The sequence below is a fragment of the Phacochoerus africanus genome, chromosome 1, assembly GCF_016906955.1.
Source record: "Phacochoerus africanus isolate WHEZ1 chromosome 1, ROS_Pafr_v1, whole genome shotgun sequence".
Taxonomy (NCBI): domain Eukaryota; kingdom Metazoa; phylum Chordata; class Mammalia; order Artiodactyla; family Suidae; genus Phacochoerus; species Phacochoerus africanus.
The window spans coordinates 7,320,192-7,346,277 of record NC_062544.1 but is presented as its reverse complement, the minus strand read 5'-3'; the positions used below and the strand labels follow the sequence as shown (position 1 = coordinate 7,346,277).

Here is a 26,086-nt window from a genome sequence, read left to right as displayed (position 1 = left end):
TGAGACATTATGGCTTTTCACCACTAAATAAAAACATAGGTTTTTCTATATGTTTCATTGTACTTACATTAAGGAGAGAGAGACAGACAGAAAGAATTAGTTCACTTACACCAGTTGCCAATCTGAACTCAAGGCTTCGGACATGGAGCTTGTTTCTCCGTGCTCGCAAGCATCCCATCCATACTTTTTCTTTTTTTCTTTTTTTGGCCGCACCTGCAGCATATGGATGTTCCTGGGCGAAGGGTCGAATCAGAACTGCCGCTGGGGTCTACGCTACAGCCACAGCAACACCTGAGCCACATCTGTGATCTGAGCCACATCTGTGACCTACATTGCAGCTTGTGGCAACCCTGGATCCTTAACCCACTGAGCAAGGCCAGGGAAGAACCCGCATCCTCACAGGTACGATGTCAGGTCCTCACCCCACCCCCGAGCCACAACAGGAGCTGCTCTCGTCCACACTTCCGGGGGGTCCTCTCTGTCCTGTAAAGTCTTTGGCTTACACCGCTTCGATTCTCTGGTGCTTACCCCAATCTGCCCTTTGTTTCCAGTGTCAAGGAATCTGAGGCTCTACTTTGATCAGCTAAAACCTCCTTTTCCATCGCGTCTTTAAGTGAAGTTTATTTGGAAGGCTTTTAGGAAACTTAATCACATTTCCTTTTATCCATCTCGAAGTAAATTCAATAGCATTCCATTTACGCCGCCCATGTGTTCGCCATTCAGCCTTGCTTCCTCTGACACGCCATGGGAGAGGGAGAAAGAGAAACACTGCATTAAGTTGTAGATTTCATGCAGAAATTTCGAAACGTCCTGACAGATTGCAGAAATAAATGCTACACAATCGCAGTGTTTACACTCAGTAATGAGATAATTTATTAGTAAATGAGTGGGACGTTGATTTCCCTGCTTTGCAAATGAGGAAGCAAAGTCAGAGGAAGGATATTTTCTTTTCCCAAGGTCACAGCTCTTTCTCTGACAGAAGCAGGGAAAGAAATACGATGTTTCCATATTTTACCTTCTGCTTAGTGCATTGAACCACTAAAATTTTGTAAGTGAAAAACGGCTCACAGAGAAGGTAAGTTATGTCACTGCCGGATGATTTAAATGTATCCATGGTGCCCTCCTTTCTAGAGAGAAACAGAAGTAGGACTGACTGATTAGTTTGCATTTGTAGACAAATGCTTCAGTGATTTTTAATTTTTATCTGGAATGTAAAACAGATCCCCTATTTGAACTTCCCTAGGATATCTGCACAAGAAAAACAACAGGACACAGCGTAAGGAAAACCCTAAAGCAACCTGTATTTGATGTTGAAAATTTTTATCCCAGATGTTCCAGCTTAGATAAAATTCTTGCCATGGAGTTACCTTAGAGTAAGACAGAATTTAATTAGCATTTTGTGCTAGTGTTGTTTTTTAGCCTTTCTTTCTTATACTTCTAATGATTAGGAAAAGTCAGGCATTTAGGTATCAATTAACAGCAAATTTTCATTTTAATGTCGACATTTTTAAAAGGCCAAAAATGTCCAGCCAAGTCCTATTGTTACTGGATTCTATTATGGGAAGAAGTCTCTTTAATTTCAAAGGGGATTTTACTTCAAAGCAAAAGATAGAAGAGAAGAGGTGGACGCGTATTTTGGGAAAGTGCTCTACCTGCAATGATGATGGCTGAGTCACATTCGGTGGTGCCTGGGTTGAAAAGAAAAGAACCATGCAGTGGCAGGCTTGTATTCCAGAAAGTATTTTGAACTCAAAAACCAGACCGGAGTGAAATAAAGGGAATATTGTGGCAAAGGAGATGAGAAGAAACAAAAACCTTGGAAGCGATGTTCTGAGTGATTTGCAAATGGAAAGAGAAGTGAGGCTGGCAATGAAAACCAAGTTAGTTGATGAGAGCGATGACATCAGAGGTTTAAGAGGCAGGAATGGATATGACAGGCACTTTAAATTCTACGAATATGATGGATAATGTATAACAGGCATGAAAGGTCAAGTGTAATTCACTTTCAAGCTTTCTTTGGAAGTCGCATGTGAGTCTGTCTACAGCTAGCCATGGTCTGTGTGTAAGACTTATTTAGAATATAGGCTAAGCTGCTGTAACAATGGGAGCCTGAGCCTCTTGGCTTAGAAAGGATAGACTATCTTCCGTAACATTTCGGAGGGGAGCAGTCTGGGGCGCCCTGTTAACAGAAGTGTGGTTCTGGCAAATCAGCCTGTGGTTTCTACTCTGGACCATCCACGTCTGCTCTAGACTGAGCCGTGTGCAGGCCCGTGGGGATGGAAGTGAGCCGGAAAGTTCACCTGTATCCCCTTCTAGGGTCACGACCTGAGAGTGGCGTCTGCCTTTTCCGGGGCTGTTGTAACAAAGTACCTTCTGTTGTGGTTTAAACAACAGACATTTATTGTCTCTCAGTTCTGGAGACCAAGAGTCCAAAATCAAAGTATTGGCATGGTTGGTTCCTTCTTAGGACTTCGAGAAAAAGATATATCCCAGGCCCTTTCTTCTTGCTTATAGAAGTCCATCGTCTCCCTCTCTCTCTTTTTTACTTTATTTTATGGCTGTGCCTACAGCATGTGGAAATTCCAAGGCCAGGATCCTTTAACCCACCAAGCCGGGCCAGGGATCAAACCTGCACCTCTGCAGTGACCTGAGCTGCTGCAGCCAGGTTCTAACCCACTGTGCCATGGGAACTCCTCCTATTATCTCTTTATATCATTTTCCTTCTATGCATCTCTCAGTGTCCAATTGTACTCTTTTACAAGACATCAGTCTTATTGGATAAGGACTTACCCAAAAGACCTAACTTTAACTTAATTACTTCCATAAAGACCCTTTTTCCAATTAAGGTCACATTTTGAGATGCTGGGACTTCAACATATGAATTTGGGAGGTGACACAATTCAATCTGCAATGGTAGGCCTCGCTTCTGCTCACATCCTGTTACTAAACCTTCATCCGGGTCCACAAGAAACTGCAAGGGGAGGCTGAGAAATGGAGCTCACCTGGGCAGCTATACGCCCAGGTAAGATGGAAGAGAAAGGCACCTACTGGAAAGCATAGTCTCTGCTAACAAACCACTGTCTTTCACCAACCATGAACTGTCTGTGGGCAATGACCATGATGCTTTGGTACAGGTCATCATGGCCTCTACTTACCATGGTGACGAATAGCTAAGGGGTTTCCCCCATTTTTTGATGATAGACAACAGATGCAAGCATCCTCCGTGCCCTGATGAGGGGTCAGTCTCACTCTCTACCCTCAGCTTTTGATGAAAGTTCACAACAGGTGTGCATATGGACACCCCGAAGGCTCCGTCCAGTTCTGTTGGAATGTTGCAGGGTCAGAGAATGCATAAAGAGTCTCCATTGCCATTTCTGCCAGCATCTCTTCCATGTTTAAAATTTCTGAACCATGTGGGAGACAAGGGAGAGGAGTCTGGGCAGGAGGTCTTGGTGGAAGCTAGGAAAATGGTGGTGACTGAGATGTCACACGCCACACAAAATAAGCAGAAAAATACAGAGTGGTTAAGTTCCTGTATTCCTACAGGCTGAAACCTTTATGCAGAGAACTCATGGCAGCCAAGAAAGCAGAATGTTTTCAGAGGAAGGATTGTGTCAAATTCTAACAAAAGGTCAAGTAACGTCTCACTCATTTCCTTTGGATTTGGGAGATGAAGACTTTGGTGACCTTGTTGAGAGAAGTTTCCTTGAACGGTGGAAGCAGAAGACAGATTGGGGTCTTTGAAGATTGACTAGGGTATAAGTTCCTCCAGCACACATGCTAAAAGTGGGCTTGCTCTGTCCCAGAGACCAAAGCAAAATTGACCTATGGTCTACATATGTTTCACACACATGTGAATCAATAATAAAAGGTGGGATGAGTGAAGGAGGAAAAAAAAGGACAAAGAGGAGAGACTCCACATAATGTTTATGGTGATGAATTAGCCTGATTGTGAATGTGGTAACTTTAGTTGCACGCTGGTAAGCATGCCAGAGAGTCGGCATCATTCAGGATTAAGGTGTGCTTTTTAAATTAAACCTTTTGTTTTGAGGCAACTGTAGAATCACATGCAGAAATACAGAATGCTCCCGTGTAAGGCTGAAGGTCTTGATAGGCACTGATAATGTAAGGAGAGAGATGGAAGGGGTGGAGAGTGTCATTGAGGTGATGGTTTTTATTAGTGGATCAGGGACTCTAAGCTGGGCATGCAGAAACATGTACAGGGTCAGTAGATAGAGAGAAAGAGGTGGCATGAGAGGGACCAGGTGTCTTGGTGCACCAAGAGGGCTGAGCAAATATTCTAGAAGCAGAAGAGGAGAAAGTCAAAGAATGGCTGACCAAAATTGAGAGTTCTAATTGGAATTTCTGGTCATTACAAGAATGACTCTTGTATAGGTAGCCAAGGTGGAGGGAAGAAAGGTCACTGGAGATGAGGAGGTCAACAGACCAAGAGGCTAGGAAGTTTGATGAATCATTTGGAAGGAACACGAGTAATCTGAGTCCGATATTGGAGGTCATCCTAGAGCCTTCATTGTCTTTACTTCCTACTCACAAATTCATCAAGATTTTACCTCCTGTTTCTTGCTTCTGATCCATTCTCTCCATACTCACCTCCCATGCCCTGTTCCTCTCTCCCCAGAGGTAACCTCACACCAGTCTCCTTGTCTCCAATCTTTTCTCTTAAATATCCCTAGAGGTACCTGGTGGATGACCTTCATCTCATGACCTCACAACCATGACCCACCAGACAAAGCTCCAGTTTGGTATCCACCCAAGGTACCATGGAGCTGAACTGCCTTCCCTTGCTTCCCACCTGGTAAGAAAGAGCTGCTTGGAGGTGCCCCATATCTGCTTTTCCTTTCCCTTCTCCTCAGTTTGGCCAGTTCTCACTCATCTTCCTGAATTCTCTAAGCCCGTCCTTAGCCTTAGGTTGTGTCAAGTTCATTCTTCCCTGGTCCTGACAAGATGGAGTCCAGCACAGCACTCCTTGTACTGGCGAGCTCTCCCACATTACATTGGGAAGGTGTGTTTATGTGCCTGTCCTGCGTAGACTGTAAGCTTAGCACAGGCAGAAGATATGTCTCGTTTACAACAACCTGAACCAGATAAAATTACCTTCTGTCTACCCCAGGATCTCTCAGCTTCCACACTACTGATATTTGGGGCTGGATAATTCTGTCATTGGGGTCTGTCCTGTGCATTGTATGTTGTGGAGCAGGGTCCCTGGCCTCCACTCACTAGATGACAGTAGCATCGCCAGTTGGGACAACCAAAATGTCTTCAGTCATTGCCAGATGTCCCACTGGGGTTGAAATCAGCTCAGAACCCTGGTCTACATGAGAGGTACTCAGGACGAAGAGGGCCAAATGAGGAAAGAAAGCAGGCCTGTTCTGAGGTTCACAGCCAAGTTTGTGTGTGATGGCAACACCTTTGCTGTTTCTACATTTTCCGTAAGTCTCTAAACTCATCTATGCTTCCCTATGGGTCAACATGTATTCAAAAACATTTGTTGAAATTTTTTTTTAATAACAAAATAATCTTTTTAAAAAGTTTCCACCAAAACACTGTGTCAGTAAGTTTACAGTACCCTCAAAATGCCATTGAGAGGAAAACGCACTTGAGAACAAACATCTGTTAGCTCGTTTGAAGCTGTGACAGCCCGCAGGGTTTAGCACTCACTCTTTGGCAAGAACAAGTCTTCAGTTTCTTTAAAGTTGAGCAAAAGATGCCATGAGATATTTCTTTCTTTCTCCTCTTCTTTTTCTGACTTAAATACTTAACTGGGAGAATTATGCCCCCTAATTTAGTAATGCAATGACGGAGTCACAAATTATTTCAGAGGACTCACAAAGTAACGTAGTGTAAAAAGACACAGCTGGATTGTTTTAGCAAAAGAGTTATTTCCAGACTGCCATACATCTCTTATTGTTCTCATGGAAACAAGATGCTATGTATTGTCAGTTGCCAGCTGGGGTAAAGAGTGGACGCTCTGTCTGATGGTGCCCCCAGTTTTTGGCCTTCTTAACAAATTTCCCCAATTCCGTACATCCTGGTTAAGTTTCCTCTACTGTACTTGCTAAGGGAACTCTCCTTGAAAGATTACCGCATTAGATAGCTGGGGAGAAGGGGTTATCACTGATGCTTGGTTAAATAGTTTACACTCTGTATGACATGAGTGGGAATTCAGTAATGAAAGTGACTGTATTTTGGAAAATACTTTGAGTTAGGGTGGCCTCCCATTTTTTTTTTTTAATGACCTAAAAAAGATATAAGGTAAGACCAACGCTTTTCCACCTTTGCAGTGAGAAGGTGTTTTTCCATGTGTTTGCACAATTCAGAAATATGGAACTTTCCTGGTTGCTTATCCTTAGGGGCTGGGAAAATACAATTGGGTTTCTCAGAATTTCTCATGAAAATATTTCATCTTTGGGGAGTTCCCACTGTGGCTCAGCAAGTTAAGAATCTGACTAGTATCCTTGAGGATGCAGGTTCGATCTCTGGCCTTGCTCTGTGGGTTAAGGATCCCTTGCTGCTGTGGCTGTGGCGTAGGCTGGCAGCTGCAGCTCCGATTTGACTCCTAGCCTGGGAGCTTCCATATGTCATGGTTGTGGCTCTAAAAAGAAGAAAAAAAAGTTTTCATCTTTGGCATCATTTAAATTATTTTAAAGATGCATATGCTGAAAAGTAAGCACAAAATGGGCCTGGCCTGCATGACGAAAGGGCTGTGTGAAAGCAGCTTAGCAGGAGAGGCCCCTGGACATGGTTTTGTTGTGAAGGTCACTGCAGGTGAGGCATCATCTGAGTGGGGAATGGGGCTTGGGTGGGTTTTGAAAGACAAGCAGGAGAGGAAAGCAAATTCTAGAGCATGTAGTGAATCAAAGAGACCCAGAGAGGTGGTTAGATAGATTTGCCACCGCACTGGGGTCTGTGGCTTTGGCCAGTTATTTAACCTTCGGAGGCTCAGTTTTCCCATCTGTGAAACATGGAGAGTAAGCTGTCCTGGGACTCCCTTATGATCCTGGCACAGGGCTTGCACCCAGCCCTCAACTCACGAGGACTCTCGTCTTTGTCACCTCTGCAGCATGAAGAGCTCTCAGCTGCAACTCAGAGGCATTGGTTTATTTGAAAACTTAGGTGGAGATTTTTCTATTTGACTGAAGGGGAAGGAGGGAGTTTGGGACCATCAGTTATGGGATGGTGGGAAATAGGAGATTGGGCTGGGAACTCAACCAGCCAGGAGCTGCCTGAGTCCTTCTAGGTCAATAGACCATGTCTGAGCTGGAGAGGAGGCTGCAGCCAGAGGGCAGGGGCAGCCCTTCCTGAGATCCCGGAAGACACTGAGCAGGGATGATCTGATGTCCCTTGGGCATGGTGGTACAAGGATGTACAGGGCTGCCTCTGGCCTTACAGTGTTTTTGTTTGTTTGTTTGTTTGTTTTCAAATTAGGAAAAGATGCTCCTTCTCGTCAAGGTCATTATTTTACATGAGGGTATTGATCTTAGGAAGTAGAGCACAGATGGGTTTCACCTTCTGCCCCAGTCCTCTTGGCTGGGTATCCATGTGCAGTCAACAACCTGGGCAACTGCCTGTGGAGTTCCTGGTGTCCCAGGCTCCCTGGTGGGATTACAGTTCTGCCTGGGGAATTCCCCAAGGAGGAGGGGTGGCCATTTCCTAGTTCCTCATTGGGAAAGTAGGCAAAGAACAGTGGTGAGGGGCTTGTAGTCCTGGAGCCTTTGAAGAGGCAAGAGCTCCGCCAAGGGCGATCCTGCTTGTCACCTTCACCCACTGTCTCCCAAGCAGGATGAGCCTGGTGAGGGTGGGGCAGCTGTCTTGCCTCAGGCAGTGAGGTCTGAGTTAATGCTGCAGGTCCCCATCTCTTGTCCAAAGTGGATGAAGTGTCACCACGGCCTGAGGGGGAAGGGAACCCCCTGGGTGTGACATACCTGCCTGAGGAGACCCAGGCCGGTCTTTTTCTGGTCTGACAGCAGACATCCCTGTATGAGACGAGGGTAACGTGACTGCTAATGGGGCCAGTTTGGAGAGAGAGCGCCTCAGCCATCCATGTGGCCCTGGACCTGACCTCTATCTGCACCGTCACCCACTCTCTCTAAGCCAAAGTGGGCTCCAAACGTGATGTAATGTTATAATGACCAGACCACGAGTTAAGCTGTAGGAGGATGTTTTTCCGATTGCGATGTGAGAAGCCAGTCCACCAAATCTCATCGCATGAGAGACAGACAGTACCTTAGGGGCTATTTGTCACTTTACAGTTTGGGGAACAGAGTCCAGGAGCAAATCAGTGCCTTCCCTTCAGAAATAAAGCTAATTATGGTGGAATGGGGACATAGATGCTGTTTTCTCTCCGATTAAGTGTTCTTCCTGTGACACTCTCTAGCAAAGATGAGGAAAAAAATCCTTCCAAGTCGGATCGATTTTTTTGTTAAGAGCTTTATTAAGGTATAATTTACATACCATAAAGTTCACCTGCTTTGAGTGCGTAATTCAACGGTTTTTCGTAATTTTACTCACTTGTGCCATTATCTCCACAATTCAGTTTTAGAACATTTCTACTACCCCTAAAAGATCCCGAAGGCCAATTTTGGGGGAATATCCATTTCTGTCCTCCCTCCCAACTCTAGGCAGCTGTAACCGTTTGCCATGTATATAGATTTGCTTTTTTTTTTTTTGTAAGAATATTTCATATTAACTGGAATTTTAACAGTCTGAGGTTCGGCTTTGTTCACTTAGCATAGGTTTTTAAGGTTCATCCACACTGTAGCCTGTATGAGTACCTCATCTCTTCTTATTACCAAACAGTATTCCCTTGTATGGATATGGCTAGAGCGCATCTTATTTAGCCATTCATCACTTGATGGACATTTGGATTGGTTTCCATTTTTGCCTATTACCAGTAATGCTGCTACGAACTCCTTTTTTGTGTGCACATGTCTTTGTGTGGACATATCAATAAATTTTTAAGTGAATTTGCAAAGTGTTTCAGAGAGAGTTCAATGTAATGCCAGCACCCTATGCAGCACCCTCAAAACGGCTCCCTATACAATGGTCTTTTTTTCCTCCCTCCCCTCATTACAGGGTATCATTACACAATTATAACAGGGAGAGGAGCTGCAAAACCATCAGTGACATCACCAGCATCATTAGATCATTTGCAACAGCCTTGATGAGGCTCTGATTCTTCCTAATACCCGGGATGGGCAGGAGACACATTTTTTCTATAGACTTGAAGTTTTTGCTATTACTTCATGCTTCTTTGCTCTCCCTATGTTTTTCTCATTCTCAGAAACAGTGAGAATCTTCATCAGACAAGCTGATAAATGTGCAAGCTTTGGGCTGTGTGGTCCTCCAAGTCCTCTAAGTGCCCGGAGTCCAGCCCCCAAGACGCCCCCTCCCAGCCACCATTACCCCCAGCACTACTGACACTGGATTCCCTTTTTTTTTTTTTTTTTTTGTCTTTTTAGGACTGCTTCCCTGGGATATGGAGGTTCCCAGGTCAGTGGTAAATTCGGAGCTGTAGCTGCCAGCCTATGCCACAGCCACAGCAATGCCAGATCCAAGCCATGTCTGCAACCTACACCACAGCTCACGGCAATACCGGATCCTTAACTCACTGAGCGAGGCCAGCGATTGAACCTGCATCCTCGGGGGTGATAGATGTGTTTCCTCTGAGCCACAACTAGAACTCGTGACATTGGATTCTTTGCAGCGGGGGCCGGGGGTGGGGGAGACTGACCGGTACACTGCAGGGTGTGTTAGCAGCTTCCCAGCCCACTACCCACTGGAGGCCAGTGGTAAACCTCCCATTGATGACGATAGAGTCCAGTGTCCCCAGGGGAGGGGCACAAAATCCCACCAGAAGCAGGGGTGAGGTGGATAGGATGGGAGGTCACTTCCTGCACTGCTCTTCCTCTGGAGGGCCTGAGGATTGGCCAGCCAGCCAAGACTCTCCCAGTGCCTGGAGGGTCCCAGGAGGGCACTGAAGGCTGGGAGACAGTGTGGTCTGTCAGTGGACCTGTGTAACCCCATGACCAAGTGACATCAGCTTCACTGTGAAGGGAAATGTGTTTGGGCTGGAGGAGGTTATTAAAGGAAACACATGGATGAGAACACAACAGCCTAAAGGGGAAATAACTTTTTGTTTAGCTCTGTCTTGAAGTCAAGTGTTGCTTGAGTCAGAGAGCGGCTGCCCACCAGACGGCCAGGCCTACCACTTAGTGAGGGTCTGGTGCTCCGTGTCCTTGGCAGAGGGATGCTTTGATCTTTTGCAAGAGTTCTCCACCCAGAAGGTTTTCCTGCGTATTTCCCAATGACACGCTTTTAAAAGACTTCTGGGCCACACCCTTGTTTTGGCTTTTCATGTTTGGGGCTTTTCGTTCCTTTTTTTTTTTTTCTTTATTTCTAGGGCCACACCGGCAACATATGGAGGTTCCCAGGCTAGGGGTTGAATCAGAGCTGTAGCTGCCAGTCTACACCATAGCCACAGCCACAGCAATGCCAGATCTGAGCCGCATCTGTGACCTACATGGCAGCTCACAGCAACCCTGGATCCTTAACCCACTGAGCGAGACCAGAGATCAAACCTGCATCCTCATGGATACCAGTCAGGTTTGTTACCACTGAGCCACCATGGGAACTCTGGGGGCTTTTCATTTCTAGGGCAAATAACAACCCCCATTTCAAGGGACTGACAGGTTTCTCAGGATGCAGGACTTGCGATGCTAATGCCAGGACAGGTGGTCACCTTGCTCAGCGTGCCTCAGCATCTCCTACTTGTGACTCTGGCTGGCCCTCTCACTTTGAAGAGCCCTTTCCTACCTTGAGCTGCAGGCTCTTCTCACTGATCATGGATGAGGAGACACATTCTTGCAGTCCTGCTGTGGCCGGCACATGGGCGGGCAGGTGGGCAGTGGCTGTGAGCAGAGTCAGCATGAAGAGCTTTGTCCAGAGCAGAGGGTGATAGAAGGCTCGTCAGAACAGCGAGTGTTTTGGTGCCTACTCTGTGCTCTTGTCCCAGTCAAATCATCCTATGGTGTTTAAATATTTAACCTGTCGTCTTCAAACACCTTTGATGTCTCCATCTGTGTGGGTAACACACCCCATGGTTGACCCTTTGCTGTGCAGTTGATGCTGACTCTTGAAGACTAATCTTGAGGCCCCCTGGCAGCCCCCAGCATCTCTGTTGGGTTGGTTATCTACCTGCCTGCAGAGCCAGCTCACAGGGATCCCCGGGAATGGATGGCGGTTGGGATGTTTGGCAGTGGGCAGAGCTGGGACATACCTGGAGTGGTGACCTTACCCTTTCTGAGTGCGGGACCCTTAAAGAACAGGATGGCCACCATGAGGCCTCTCCCTATAAGAATTTGCATGGATCCCCTTGGACACACAAGTTCAAGGACTCCCCCTGAGGTCCATCCATGGTCCCCTGGGAACAGGAATCAGGATAAGGATTCTGACCCAGACCTCGAAGGCTCTATGAGATGGGCAGAGTACCATATGAGGGACCCCTGAGAGCACAGGAAAAACTAGAGGGGAGAAACTTGAAGAAAGGCACTGTGCTCAAGAAAAGTGGCCCTACCTTACCCAGGTGGGTCCTCCAGGGGCTGAGTGTAACGGGGAAGGCAGGTGAAGCACGAAGCCTTCATGTACCACATCTTCTGAGTCCTGAGAACACTGCCTGAACCCCGCCGCCCGCCGCCGGCGCCAAGGCTTCTGCTTCACGTCTGCCTCCCGCCTTGGCTGCTTTTTCTCCTGGAGGAATAAGGCAATGGAGGCTTGATGCAGGGAGCTGATCATAGAGGGACCCCTTAGCACCCACTACGTGATAGGTGTGGTGCTAAAGCCCTTTTTTGTGCTAAAGAGCTTTTAGCTTTTGAAGCCATTACTTTTCTGTCCAGCCCCAGAGGGGGGAAATGAAATAGTTTTATCTGTCAAGCCTGAGGACACTTGACAATGACGCTGGTGGAGTGCACGCACCTTTAGTTTTCAAGTGGATATAAATACGAGCCAGATGATAAGTTGCTTCTGGTCACTATTAGAAAACGCTGATTAGACATGCCAGTGGACGTGTTTTAAGAACCAGAATGCTAAAAATATCATGATTATATTATTACTGAGTGGAAGTTGAATGATTGCAACATAGATACTGTACAAAAAAGACCATCTTTGATGCAGTAGGGGCTTCACGATTAGCTGCAATATTAGGATCACTCTTCAAATGACTATTTAAAAAACCAAAACAACTTTACTGATAATTCAGAGCAAAAATGTGACCCCTTTCTGAGTCTATTTGAGATATACAATAATTTATATATATATATATATATATTTTTGCTTTTCAAAGTCACACCTGCAGCATATGGAAGTTCCTCAGCTATGGGTCAAATTGGAGCTGCAGCTGCCGGCCTAGGCCATAGCCACAGCAACACCGATCCTTAACCCACTGAGCAAGGTCAGGGATCTAACCTACATCCTCATGGATACTAGTTGGTTTTGTAACCCACTGAGTCACAATGGGAACTCCCAAATTTAGATTTTTTAAAGGACATTTTCATAAAGATTTTATCTCAAAAGAGACTACTTAGAATAATTTTTACTTAAATCAGTGCTCAGTTTTTAAGGTTGAAAATTAATTTTTTTCTTAAGCTATTAAAATGACAAATTTTGTTTCAACTAATAAATTGAATAATTTTGGTATAAATATAAGAATGATTGCACTTTTAAGGCAACAATTATAGAATTCATTAGAACCTCACTTTCAGGTTGCATATCTCCCTACCCACTTTTTAAAAATTGACACAACACTAAATCAACTATAATCTTTGAAAAAAAAAAAGAATATGTGGTACATAGATACAATGGAATATTTACTCAGCCATATAAAGAATGAAATAATGCCATTTGCAGCAAGGTGGATGACCTAGAGGTTATCATACTAAGCAAAGTAAGTCAGAAAGAGAAAGACAAATGCCATGTGTTATCACTTATACGCAGAGTCTAAAATATGACACGAATGAACCTATCTATGAAACAAGAACAGGCTCACAGACATAGAGAACAGACTTGTGGCTACCAAAGAGGAGTGGGATAGGGGAGGGGTGGACTGGGAGTTTGGGATTAGCAGATGCAAACAAGTGTCTACAGAATGGATAAGCAGCAAGGTCCTACTGTAGAGCACAGGAAAATATAATTGCTATCTTGTGATAAACCATAATGGAAAAGAACATTTTAAAAGAATGTATATGTATGTTATAACCAAATCACTTTACTGTACAGCAGAAATTAACAAAACATTATCAATCAACTATACTTCAACTTAAAAACTTTTTAAAAAGTCGCAACCTAATAATGCACAGCTTTTAATGCTTTCACTTCAACTGATAAGACTCTACCTCTCTGCAGGTTGCATCTGGTTTCTCTTCTGTTTGAGGACATTCTGCATCCAAAGCCACAAGGTTCGTCACCCCCAGATGGCTCGATGCCATCCTCGCCATCCTTAACTGAATACTGCCGAGGAACATCTACACCACGCATGCATAGAGGGTATGTGGGCTTATCTTAATGTGTCTTCCAAGGGCTGCTTTATTATTACACCCTCACAAGCCAAGACTGTCCTTTTCCATCTGTCCTTAAGGTTTTCCCATTTGCGGTATTTGGTTTCCTTTGAAGAGATCAAAGCTTTGTTTTCTCTTTGTTACTTGAGTTGAAAGAACCACCTATTTTACTGATTATACCTTAAAACCATGGGGAGCATTGAGTTGTTTTGAAAACAAAAACTTCCCAACATGACTGTTTTACCCCCTTTTATCTTTGCTTACCTTATGGAAGTCTTGATTTCTAGAATATACCTCAACACATATTCTATCTCCCTGGATCCCGTACCATTTGTCAAAAAAAAAAAAAAAAAAGAAGAAGAAGAAGAAGAAGAAAAAAAAACCTAAAAAAGAAAAAAAAAATGCCTCCATTACTCTGGTGAGCTCTTCTTTCTGGGACTTGAGTTGGTTGAATGTGGGCCTTTGCAGTCTCCTGGGTGTCTTCCTGCTCTATTTGAGGATCAGCCCAAGGAAAGTCACTTTCATGAAGGTGCTGTCTTTTATGCTCTGCTATCCCTACCAGCACAGGGAAGAGAGCTGGACCTCTAGCTTTTACTTACTTATTTTGTTTGTTTCTTCATTTTTTAAAGTTTTATTGCAGTATAGTTGATTTACAAGGTTGGGATAATATCTGCAGTACAACATGATTCTGTTACGCATGTACACACATCCGTTCTCTTTCAGATTCTTTGCCCACATAGATGATCACAGAATACTGGGTAGAGCTCTCTGTGCCACACAGCAGGTCCCCACTGGCCAGTCATTCCATGTATCTCAGTGTGCATATGCAATCCCAAGCCCCCAGTCCATCCCTCCCCCCACCACCTGCCCCCTTTAGTAAGCATAAGTTTTTCAAAGTCTGCGCGTTTGTTTCCGTTCTGCAAATAAGTTTTTAAAAGAGATTATAAATGACTTCTTGCTTTAATTGTAAGCTTGTCTTCACTTCTAAGAGCCTACACTTGGATTTGAGGTAAAAGGGACATTTTGATCAGAGTATCACCATTCTAAGAATGAAAAGTGGAACTGGTTGGAGGAAGAAAGATTATAGAGGGGGCTTCATCTTCTTCCTCCCAACAATGTCTGTTTTTTATCTCCCAAAGTAAAGATTCATATGTAGATCTTTTCTCATTACACACACCACTTTCCCCATGAGATTAATGATCACTGCCACATTTCTTCCTAAGCTGTCAAGCAGGAGTCGTCATTTGGGAGCCTTCCGGAGATGTAGTATTGACACCTGAGCAAAGAAATATGGGATTGCCCACATTCGCACTCACTTGTGAATTTTTTATCCTTTCGGAATAAAAGGCCTGTTGTCAGTAGCTTCAGTGCAAGTAATTTTTCCTCTTCAAAAGTCTGGTGGATTGCTGCCAGCATCTGAAACCCAACTCAAGATGGCTAGACATTTCAAAGTTAGAAGACATGAAGGAAGTCTTCTTGCTCCGGTAATAATGTCATCCATCCCAGGTCTTTATATTTACAGGCTTCCAGCTGGAACAGATGGGTTCATTCTCTATCTCTGTGACCTTGACAACTTAAGAGGCTTTTAAAATGACAGAGGCTCACCATCTCTTCAAAATTACCATACGTGAATATGGATGTTTCTTACATACAGATGTGCATACATGTACATACATGAAACTCTCAAATTCTACTGCTTTAATTACATGTGAAAGCACATGCTACCAATTTTATGTGTATATGTATGTACATATAGCAAACATACTTAGATTAACTCAGAAAAAAATTAATAATTCCAAAACAGTTAAATATTACTCTAAATATTCTGCTCATTAATGGCAATACTTTTACTGCTTATTCTCTGATGTAATCTTAGGCTTCCCTTACATAGAACCATGTGATGTCATCATAATATAGAAACATAATTTGGAAGTAGAAGAAAAAACTAAATTCAGATAAAATATTCTCTCATAAATTTAAAGGGTAGAAATAGAATCACCAAAAAAAAAACCCTAGTTGTACTTGAAAAATACTCCTTGGAACCCAAATTTAGTAAATCCCCATGGCTCAAGGAACCCACTTTGAAAATTCTTGATTTTAGCTTGTCTACCCAGATTCAAATGACATGAAGTAGGAAGCAATCTCTTAATTACAAATAATCGGTAAGTCTTTAGAAAGATAAAATAATCCAAGAATAATTTTTAAAAGGTGTACAAAAATTAACACATGTTTGTATCTATATAGCACCTTAGTAAGTTTCATCGCATAAAGAGCATCTTTGTAAACTCAGAATCCCAGGAAGTGTGGACAGAGGATGGCAAGTGACAGTTATTAGGTTTAATTAAGCCCATTTAACATAGCAGAGCACTGAGGCTCAAGAAGAATCAAACCAAATCTGGGATCTGTGCTACTCAGATCCTGGCTCCTGGTGGCTCTAAACAGTACCCAACCTCTTTCTCTTTCCTGCCCCCTCAATTAGAATGCATTTATGCTGTGGTCCTGAGAGTGACAAGGAGGATTCTTATGTTCACGGGAGAGCAGGAGAGCTCTGCTCCCAGCTCACAAATAGCTCACTTTGCAAGAAGACCTTCCATCCCCCGCTGTATGGGAAGCCCCTACCCATAATCACTTGAGGAAGTGTTTCAAAATGTGGATGCCCAAACCAAATGAATCTCTGCGGGGGGGCAGGGCAGGGGGAGGTGGAAGGCATCAGTATTTTTAAAAAGACGGCTCCAGGTGATTTTACTGTGCAGCCGGGGCGGAGCTATCCAGTCTGTCCTTGTCATCATACTTACTCTGGTGAATGGGACAACCCTCTGATGCTCTTTCCTCTTGCCTCGTGTGCTGAGGGTGCAGATGCAGGGGGAGTGGGGAGAGGTCATCCTGTTGTCCCCATGATCCACGCACGTGTGTGTACTCGCTCTAGCTATGAGACCAATGCCATTTATAATACCACTTCTCACACCTTAATGAGCACGGGATCCCCTGCAGACATTATTAATCTGAGGCGATGGTTAAAGTCCAGCGGTTTTGCATTTCTAACCAGCTGCCAGGGAATGTCAATAGCTCTGAGCCTCAGACCATATTTTGAGGAGCAAGGATGCAGACTTGTTGTCGTTGTTTTCTGTTTTGGTCATATCTATGGCATACGGATGTTCCCGGGCCAGGGATCGAACCCATACCTCAGCAACTACTGGAGCCACTGCAGAGACAACTCTGGATCCTAAACCCGCTGTGCCACAGCAGAAACTCCACAGATGCAGAATATTTAAAGACTAAACCACAAATCTTATTTTATAAACACAAATAAGGAATTTCACTGATGGTAAGATTTCAGTTTTTCCCATGTTTCAACAAATGTGCGGTAGAAATGCGTCTTCCAAATGATGATGTCTGAGCTTGCTGCCAACCAGGAAACAGCTGACCCAGCTGACATTGCCTGTGTCTGGGTAGACTTGGTCCAGGCTGCCACATTGATGGCACTTCAGTGAGTCACGAGTGTGGTTGGTAACTGTATGGTTGAGTTTAACTGATGCTTAAAGTATCTCTGAAAGTTACATATAATTTGATATTTAAAAGAAAGCTTGTTAAATACACAAAAAGGCATGAAAATGGCATATCAAGGTATAAATGTGTTATTAGTAGAGCAAATATGGCTTTTAGTGGAATGGCCATGTTCTTTTATTTCTTGCAAAGTGACCACCAAAGGCTGAATAGCAGATTATAATATTTGTTCAAGATGTTGGGAGTTCCCTTGTGGCTCAGTGGGTTAAAGATCTGATGTGGACGTTGCAACAGCTCTGGTGGATGCTGTGGCGGGAGTGCAATCCCTGCCCTGGAACTTCTACATTCACTGCCCCGCTCTACTCTACAGGATCCCTCCTTCTTGCATCTACTTGTGGGAGGAGCTCAGTTCATGCCCAGTCATGTCACACTTGCCCATGTGACTTCCTTTGGTCAGTGATGGGTGAGCAAAGTGATACACATATTCCCGAACAGAAGACTTAGGAGCCATCACCCTCTTCTGCTCCTCTTTCTCTCCGCCACGTGGGGGCAAGGCCCTGCTAGGGGCCAATCCCTCAGCCTGATCCCTGGCATGAAGACCTGTGGAGCTGAGCTCAGCCAACACGGAACCCGGGGAGAACCAAACCTTTGAGGTCATAAGCTCCTGGGTGCCGGTTGTTACCACAACATAACTGAGCAAAAGCTGATACAGGGACCTCAAAAAAGAAGTCGGTGCGTATACATTACTGCTGAGATAAATGCAGAAGGATTGCCTCATGGAGAGCAACCACTGCAGCGCAAAGCAAGAGAAATGGTCAAATCCCCGAGAGTGGCACAAAGGCAATCGACCTGGGGACTGGAGGGTGTGACCTGCAATTGCTGCATCTTATTCGCAGGCCATCGCTAAGGCATCCTGCCGCAGCTTCACTTAGAATTTCTTTCTCTCCGTCATTTGAAAAATAGAAGAGTGTCTTCCAATCCCGCTGTCTTAGAATCCATGGGCCCATCCCTAGGGTCCCACCTCTAGGGTGCCATGTTTTGGGGGAGGATCCCATCCTGTGCTCATGCCGAATCACTTGAGTCCGTTTCTCAAGCATTCTGAGTCAAAAATTTGTCAAAGTGGAGTCCCCTGGTGGCTCAGTGGGTGAAGGATCCGGTGTTGTCACTGCTGCGGCTCGGGTCACTGCAGTGGCCTGGGTTCAATACCGACCCAGGAACATCTGTATACTGTGGGCACAGCCAGAAGGGAAGAAAAAAAAAAAAATCTGTCGAAGAATGTGTTCCCTTCATGGCAGTTTAATGAAGACATGGACTATGCCTCTGTATATATGCCAAACAAGGAAGGGATTGTGCCATTTTTAAAAGCAAATGTCAAACTCTTCCTGGAGGGAAGATCTAAAGCCTCCCCTGGTTCTTCTCTTCTGAAGTGGTTACTTTGTAGCCAGTGCTGGGGAGGCAGCTCTCCTCTGTCCTGGTTGATGCTCCTTTTTCTTATCTGATGGCAATTCTTTGAAAACAATGGATAAGTTATTTGGGGGTGAGGGAGGAATAGGGCAGGAGAGGAGTGTCTGCCAACTCATTTTTGCTGCGTTTGCTTCCGAATAGGAGACGACAGTCATTATCATTATGAAGTCATGATGCAGATAATAGATACTTGGGGTACACAGGGGCGTGTGTAAACTCACGCATTGCTAATGCATAGCCCTTACTTATGGGCTGGGGAGAAAATAATTAATCTGAGCCTGTACTTCTATTTTTTTCCCCTTAATTTTATCTCTGTGTTTGGAAGAAAATTTATTCTTGTTTTGGAATACAAAACATTTTAATTTTTTTACTCACAACCTCCCCTCTGTACTCTTTTCCAAAATACCCCGTCTAATAGCTTCTAATGAGTTGAGTGTTGTTCAGCTGAAATCAACCCACAGGCTACATAAGACTTCACATTTCTCTGTGAGATGAAAGGCGAGGCAAAGAGAACTATAATTATATTTCCTTTTGGCTTCCTATCGCCTCCTTTATTCATTTATTTTTTTGAAAGAGACAACGAACTTAATACAAGTGCTTCTACTCTCAAATACCTGTTGGAAACCCTTTCAATTTGAGGAATTAAGTCTTGAAGATTTTTAGGTCAAAGATAAGGTCAGCCAGACGTGGTGAGTGACAGAAAAATAATGGGATCCCTATGCTGTACAGCAGAAATTGACACAACACTGTAAATAAATTATACTTTAATAATAGTGATAATAATTGGATGCCAGTGGAGATGACTTGAGCCGTGTGAGGGATGCCCAGTGGAAGTGCCTGGAGAGGCCGTGGCACAGCCCCAAGTCGACTTGCCCGAGTTGATACAGTCATCCTTAGGCTGCCTATAAGGTCAAGAGTCAGCTGAAAAACAACAGGTGCATTTGGACAGTGCAAAGGGCCAATTCAGAGCATGGAAGCAGAGAACCCCAGCTTAAGCCTGCAAATGTGGATTGGGTGTGCATGTTGCTATTTATCTGTGTGATTCTTCAGCAAGAACCACTAAGCCTCTGATCTCTCTTCGTTATCTGCAAGAGGAAGGAAGGTCTCTTGACCCTCTTTGAATGCTGACCACCCCAGGATTCTGATCCATCCTCGCTCTGTGTGACACTGACAGCCCTCAGCAGGCTCGCTGTGTACCCAGCACTACAGAATCGCCCGGCGCATGCCAACGTTAAGCTTGACAGCGTACGTAAAAGCCTCTGCCAGCCAAGCGCCGTGGCTCAAATCGCTGTCATTCTGCAACGCCTAATCCGGAGTGCCACACAGTTGTGAGGCTCCCTGGACAAGAACTTCATCTTGCACAACACGCACTGCTCTTGGCAGGAGACGTCTGCCCTTGCTTCCGCTCCGGCACCATTTGCTCACGTGCAGACACTCTCCAGAGACCTTTCAGACTTGATTGTTTGTAAGGAGTTCTGACAGTGCCTCTTGCAAAGTTGCTGGAAAGGAGTAGCCGGGGTTGCTTAGCACACAGGAGATGTTCAGAGTTTGATTGTCTGGGAAGATAGTCAAAGAATAAATGACCAGTTTCTGATATTTCTGAAGTGTCAGTGCCATTTGGCCGCTCCGCGTGCAAGAGATGATTGGTGAGGCAGCAAACGTTTGCAGCTGTGTTTCAGGGCGTTGCGATCTCCCCAAGGGAAGGCCTTTCTTCTGTGGGGCCACTTGTAGAAATGGAGTACCTTGTATTTCCTCAGGCTCAAAAAAAATCCTGGCTACTAGGATACTTTTATGTTACTTGGTTTTACATTTTTTGTCAGCTTTATTGAGGTACAATGATATATAAAATTGTAAGATATTTAAAAGGTATCGTGATTTGATACCTGTACACATTGCAAAAGGATTTCCCCGCAGAGCGTTACTTGGCTTTTAAAAATAAGGACAAGGGGAGAAATGCAGACAAATTTATAAATACTGTATGAGATGCAATTAATTCTTTATTTTTAAAAATTAAAGTACAGTTGATTTACAGTGTGGTGCCAATTTCTGCTGTACAGCAAAGTGACCCAGTCATATATGTATATACTTTCCCTTTCTTATATTACCTTCCATCATGGTCTGTCCCAAGGGATTGGATATAGTTCCCTGTGCTGTACAGTAGGACCTCATTGCTTATCCTTTCTAAATGGTTTGTATCTACTAACCCCAAAGTCCCAGTCCATCCCACTTGCTCCCCCTCCCCCTTGGCAACCACAGGTCTGTTCTCTGTGTCTGTGAGTCTGTCACTGTTTTGTAGATATGTTCACTTGTGCCATATTTTAGATTCCACATACAAGGGATATCATATGGTATCTGTCTTTCTCTTTCTGTCTTACTTCATTTGGTATGAGAATCTCTAGTTGCCTCCATGTTGTTGCAAATGGCATTATTTGATTCTCTTTTATGGCTGGGTAGTATTCCAGTGTATATATGAACCACATCTTCTTAATCCATTTCCTTGTCTTGGCTATTGTGAAGAGTGCTGCAGTGAACATAGAGGTGCATGTATCTTTTTGAAATGTAATTTCTTTCTGGGTATAAGGATGCAACAAACTCTGTGTTGCTCTCATTTTCCATAAATGTTCTCTTTTAATCTTTTGGGTGCTATCATCTACAAAGCAACTTTTCTCGTAAATGTGTGTACCTGTCAGGACTATACATTTCCCAATATTACAACTGATGAGTAACTGATACATGCTTCCTAATGCTGTCCTACTTTCTGACTTCATCTTATAGTCATTCCTTGATGGGTCACCTACTGGTATAGGTGATGGGAACCCAAATGAATGGGAAGAATCCCTGCTTTTAGGATGTTCACTGGTGTCAAGTGAAGAACCTGAACCAAAACAGGTCATTGAATGCAACACAGTGAGTTCATGTGGGGTCATATGGAAACTTCAGTGAGATAGACCATGGGTTGAGTTGCCAAGAACGATCCCAATTCACTTAAGGAAAGATTCCTGGAAGAGTGTAAGCAGTCATGAAGCCACAGAGGAGAGAAATGGTGTGGTTGATGTGGAGAAAATTCAGTTCAGCTGCCGCAACAAAGTGCAGGGAAAAATTGGAGGTCAGGCCAAAGGCGAAGCTGTGAAGTGGATCATGGAAGGCTACGTTGCCACATGAAGAGGTTATTTCTCACTCTTAATTTTATCTTATTTCACAAGCAGCCCTTCTAGCTTTTTAACAATCCTAATCCTTTCCACGTCTTAAAGATTTAATCCTTTAATCTTCTAGGGATGTGGGTCTCAATTTCTGTGGCACGGTAGAGTCATTCAAAGAGCGTTCTAGAATCTTGATGCTCATCTGCATCTAATATCAAATAATTAGAATGCAGGCATCAGTACTTTTAAAGCCTTCTAAGTGGTTACAATGTTCATCCCAGGTTGAGATCCACATTGCAATCTGCTATTTAAGGAAGGTAAGAGAGGTAAACTCTAGGCAACACTCCCCTTTGAAATTCACATCTTTTCCTAACTGCAGTGGTCCTTTGTCACTTTGTACACCAAAGGTTACAGCATCTGTCAAAATCACACACCCATTTATAGGTAATTAAAGGAAAAATATGCTGCAGTGGAGCTTTCCAATAGCCTCTCTGTCAAATGCTCTCAAACATTTTCCTAGGAAATATCCTCCTAGAAATGGTGGGCACACATAGCAAACTTAGTCCTGGTAAATCTCACAGGTCACCACTGGGCTCCCTCAATTCAGTGCCTGAAACTCCAGGTTTCTGCCTCTCTCACCACTGCCTAATGACTAATGAGTGACTCTTTCTATCATGCCCTTAGAGCCAAACACCCTTTGGCTTTAACACATCTGGCTCTAAAGTCAAGCCACTGGTTTGAAATAAGCAAAGAAGAGTTAGAACAGTTCTCTGCACAGTGGCTGGGTCCTGGACTGCTAGAACTTTACAATTTTTTGGTCTGCTTCATTGCTTTGTTTATTTTCAATGGTCATGAAACTTTGCAGTGGAGGTGTTGGGAACAACCAAATCTAAATTTTTCTGAACCACTTCTAGCAAATGAGATGAGGTTTCTTTTATGGACCCTTAAGTGGCACAGAGTGATGGTCTAGGAAGGGGGTTGTCAGTAGATGAGGGTGTGACCCCCTCTGTCTAACCACTAGTCTGCACAACTTAGTGTTCACATCTCAGAGTCCCCCTTCCTTATCTGTAGGTGCACTTTAATCCCTTGCACTGCCAGGATGACCTATTGTGATGGTTTATGTAGAATGTTAAATATTAGTTTCTAGGACTCTAAAATGTCAGTGTCTTTCTCAAGCAGAAATAAGATTACGTAGGTAGCAATTCTACTGGAGTTAAGAGTTGAAATTTTTGCAAAATTCTTCAGCTGCAAATCAAAGACATAAATATTTATTGGAAAGCTATCATATCTCAGGGATGTACTAGGCTCGAATAAACAGAGATAACGGAAAAGCATCCCTGTCCCCAAGTATCTTAAGACAATCACTGTTGGAGTTCCTGTTGTGGTGCAGTGGAAGCAAATCCGATTGGTAACCATGAGGTTGCAGGTTTGATCCCTGGCTTTGTTCAGTGGGTTAAGGACCCGGCATTGCCATGAGCTGTGGTGTAGGTCACAGACATGGCTGGGTCCTGTGCGGCTGTGGCTGTGGCGTGGGCCAGCAGCTATAGCTCCTATTCAACCCCTAGCCTGGGAACCTCCATATGCCGTGGGTGCAGCCCTAAAGAGCAAAAAACAAAACAAAAAACAAACAAACAAAAAAGACAATCACTTAATTTCTGGCTGGTGCCCCCAAATTATCTGTATATACTATAGTATGTATTATGTATGTAGTATGTTAGAGTATATGTCATAGTACAAAATATATTGCACAATCAAGAAAAATAAAGATTTAGAGCAATTATCTTAGATGACTTAAAGGGAGTTCTACTAGATGTTATTGTGTGAGAAAAGCAAGATTCAGAAAATACACATAAAATATTCTATTAAAAAATACTGACAAGATTCTCTTGTGGCACAGCAGCCTAGGGATCTGTGTTGTCACTGCAGCAGCTTGGATCGATCTCTGGCCCAGGAACTTCATATGCCATGGGCACAGCCCAAACCAAACGGAACCAAACCAAAACACAGGCAAACCCTCCCCCGAACATGCACCTTTACATGATGGGTGTATGCCTCCCAAGGTCTGAGCAGGAACCTCTGAGTAAACAGAGGCATATGGAAGGATCCAGGTGTCAACAGAGCTCACCTGGGGGGGCGGGGCAAGGGGAGAGCGAGGAGGGGAGAAGCTGGAGAGGAGGTGGTAGCTGTGGTGAGAACAGCACATAGAGTCAATGGCATTCAGGTATGTGTAGGTGTGGCTTTATAAAGAGATGAAAAAGATATAGGTTCTTTGAAAAAGATATAGGTTCTTTAATTTAACATGGGAGACTGTCATGGGCTGAATTATGTCTCTCCAAAAAGATATACTGATGTCCGAACCCCTAGCTTCAGATTATAACCTTATTTGGCATTAGGGTCATTGCCGGTAAATTGGCTAGATGGAGATGAGGTCATTTGGAAGGCGGGTTCCTATTTCAATATGACTGCTGTCCTTATACAAAGATGGCCAGGTGAAGACAGACACACAGGGAAAGGACCACGTGAATGATGCTGGCACAACAAAGGAGCACCAAGGATTGGCAACCACCAGAAGCTAGAGGAAGTGAGGAAGGGTCCTCCCCTCTCACCTCACAGGGAGCACGGCCCTACCCACACCTCGATGTTGGACTTATGGCCTCCAAAACTCTGAGAGAATAAATTTCTCTTGTTTTCAGCCCCAAAGTTTGTGGCATTTTGTTACAGCAGCCCTGGACAATTAATATAGACACAATCCTTGATTCTGTTTTATAACCTGACCTTTTTTATTTAACAAAATATTGTGAATATCTTTCCATGTCATTAAAGTTTTGGCTGCAATATCCAAGATTAAATTTTATCTCTACTCTGAAAGTATGCTGCATTTTGTATCCTGCAAATTGACCTTATAAAGTGAACTGTGAGCCTTTCTGCTCCAGTTGGCTTCTCAAGGGCAGGTTGGAGATAGGGGATGGAGCCTTTTCGCAGATGCTTAGGTGGAAGGCTGGACCTCTGCTCTGTTCCTGCTGCCTGTCTGTTCTCATGTCTCCTTGCCTATGTTGAGTGGTGGCACTCCAGACCTCACTTCAGGCTCTGGGGATACCACCCATGTCAGAGTTTCTGAGAAATACGTCCTGGCATGTGGACTCTTGGGAGACTCAGGCAGAGTGCCGACGTCCAAGTCTGGTCCAAGCAGAGGTCTGGAGGAACCCCTGAAGGTCAGAAGTAAGTTCCTGCTAGTCTGGTTGGATAGTGAGTCAGAATCAAAATTATATCTATTTATGGAGAATTAAGAACTAATGTTCATAGTAGACTGTTCCATGGCAAAAATGTTCAGTATATGTTCTCTATATTTATCAACTTATTTAAACCTCACCACCTCCCCATGACCTAGATATGTTACTGAACCAGACTTGGGTCCACTCACCCACTTGCAGCAAAGCCAATCTACTGACACTGGGTTGTGGTGAAGGAAAGCACAGCATTTATCATAGGGCACCAAGCAAGAAAAATGGGCAGTTACTGCTCAAAAGACCCAAACTCCCTTACGGCTTTCAGGGAAGGGGTTTTAAAAGCAATGTGAGGGAGGGGTCTGCAGGATACATGATCAGCCCTTGTACAGTTCTCAGATTGGCTAGCATCAAGGTCAAGTTTCAAGCATCATTAACTTTCTGGTTTCAACCAGTCTAGCGTCTATGTTGTTATAGTCAGCCGTTTTCATCTGGTGGGGGTCTGCTTCCTGGAAAAACAGCTTGGGGATTTGTGTGAGGCGTTTGTCTCTACCTTTCAAGGAACTGAGAGTTCAGAGACTGCTGTGTGGCTGGTCTATAGTCTACATTGTGACCAGTTGCCCAGTCCAACAAGTGTTCTTTGATGCTCCATCTTCACGTCTACTAATCATTCACTCTTGAGCCAGCTTCTTGAGACTCAAGGAAGACAAAAAGCATTTTACTTCAAAGCAAAAATATTTTACTTCAAAGGAAAGGGACAGAGGCACTTGTATATGGCTGCAATCTCCCTTTTCTTTGATATTCCTCAATCTTGAGGGGAACAGGTTCAGGAAAAGAAAGGGAGTCAAGTTGAGGACAGAGAGGTTCATCAGAAACTCAGCAGAGGAACTCAGTTTTACAGAGACTCAGTTTCAGGTACTGTTATTATCTTCATCTGACTGATGTAAAACTAAAGCACAGAGAGGGGAAGCCACTTGTGCCAGGTCACAGAGCTAATAAGAGGAGCTGGGATTTGAACCTAGGCAGCTGGGCTCCCAGGGGCTGGATCGTGACCACTAGATGACACATCCCCAGGGCCCCAGTGGCAAGCTAGTCCCCATTCTAAAGGCTTCAGGCTCATCAGCTTGTCAGCTGTGCACAGTTTCTTCCAAGACACAAAGTTCTGACCTGAGACTCATCTTGGCTA

At 44.1% G+C, this 26,086-nt stretch overlaps 1 protein-coding gene across 1 annotated transcript in view; it reads left to right on the top strand.

Moving 5' to 3' along the window:
• Nucleotides 1-26,086, top strand: part of ATPSCKMT (ATP synthase c subunit lysine N-methyltransferase) — a 419,223-nt gene that overhangs the window by 342,243 nt on the left and 50,894 nt on the right. Inside the window, exon 7 of the transcript XR_007133449.1 lies at nucleotides 13,417-13,557. The gene's annotated coding sequence lies outside the window, so the exon portion shown is untranslated. The remainder of the gene's footprint in view (nucleotides 1-13,416; nucleotides 13,558-26,086) is intronic.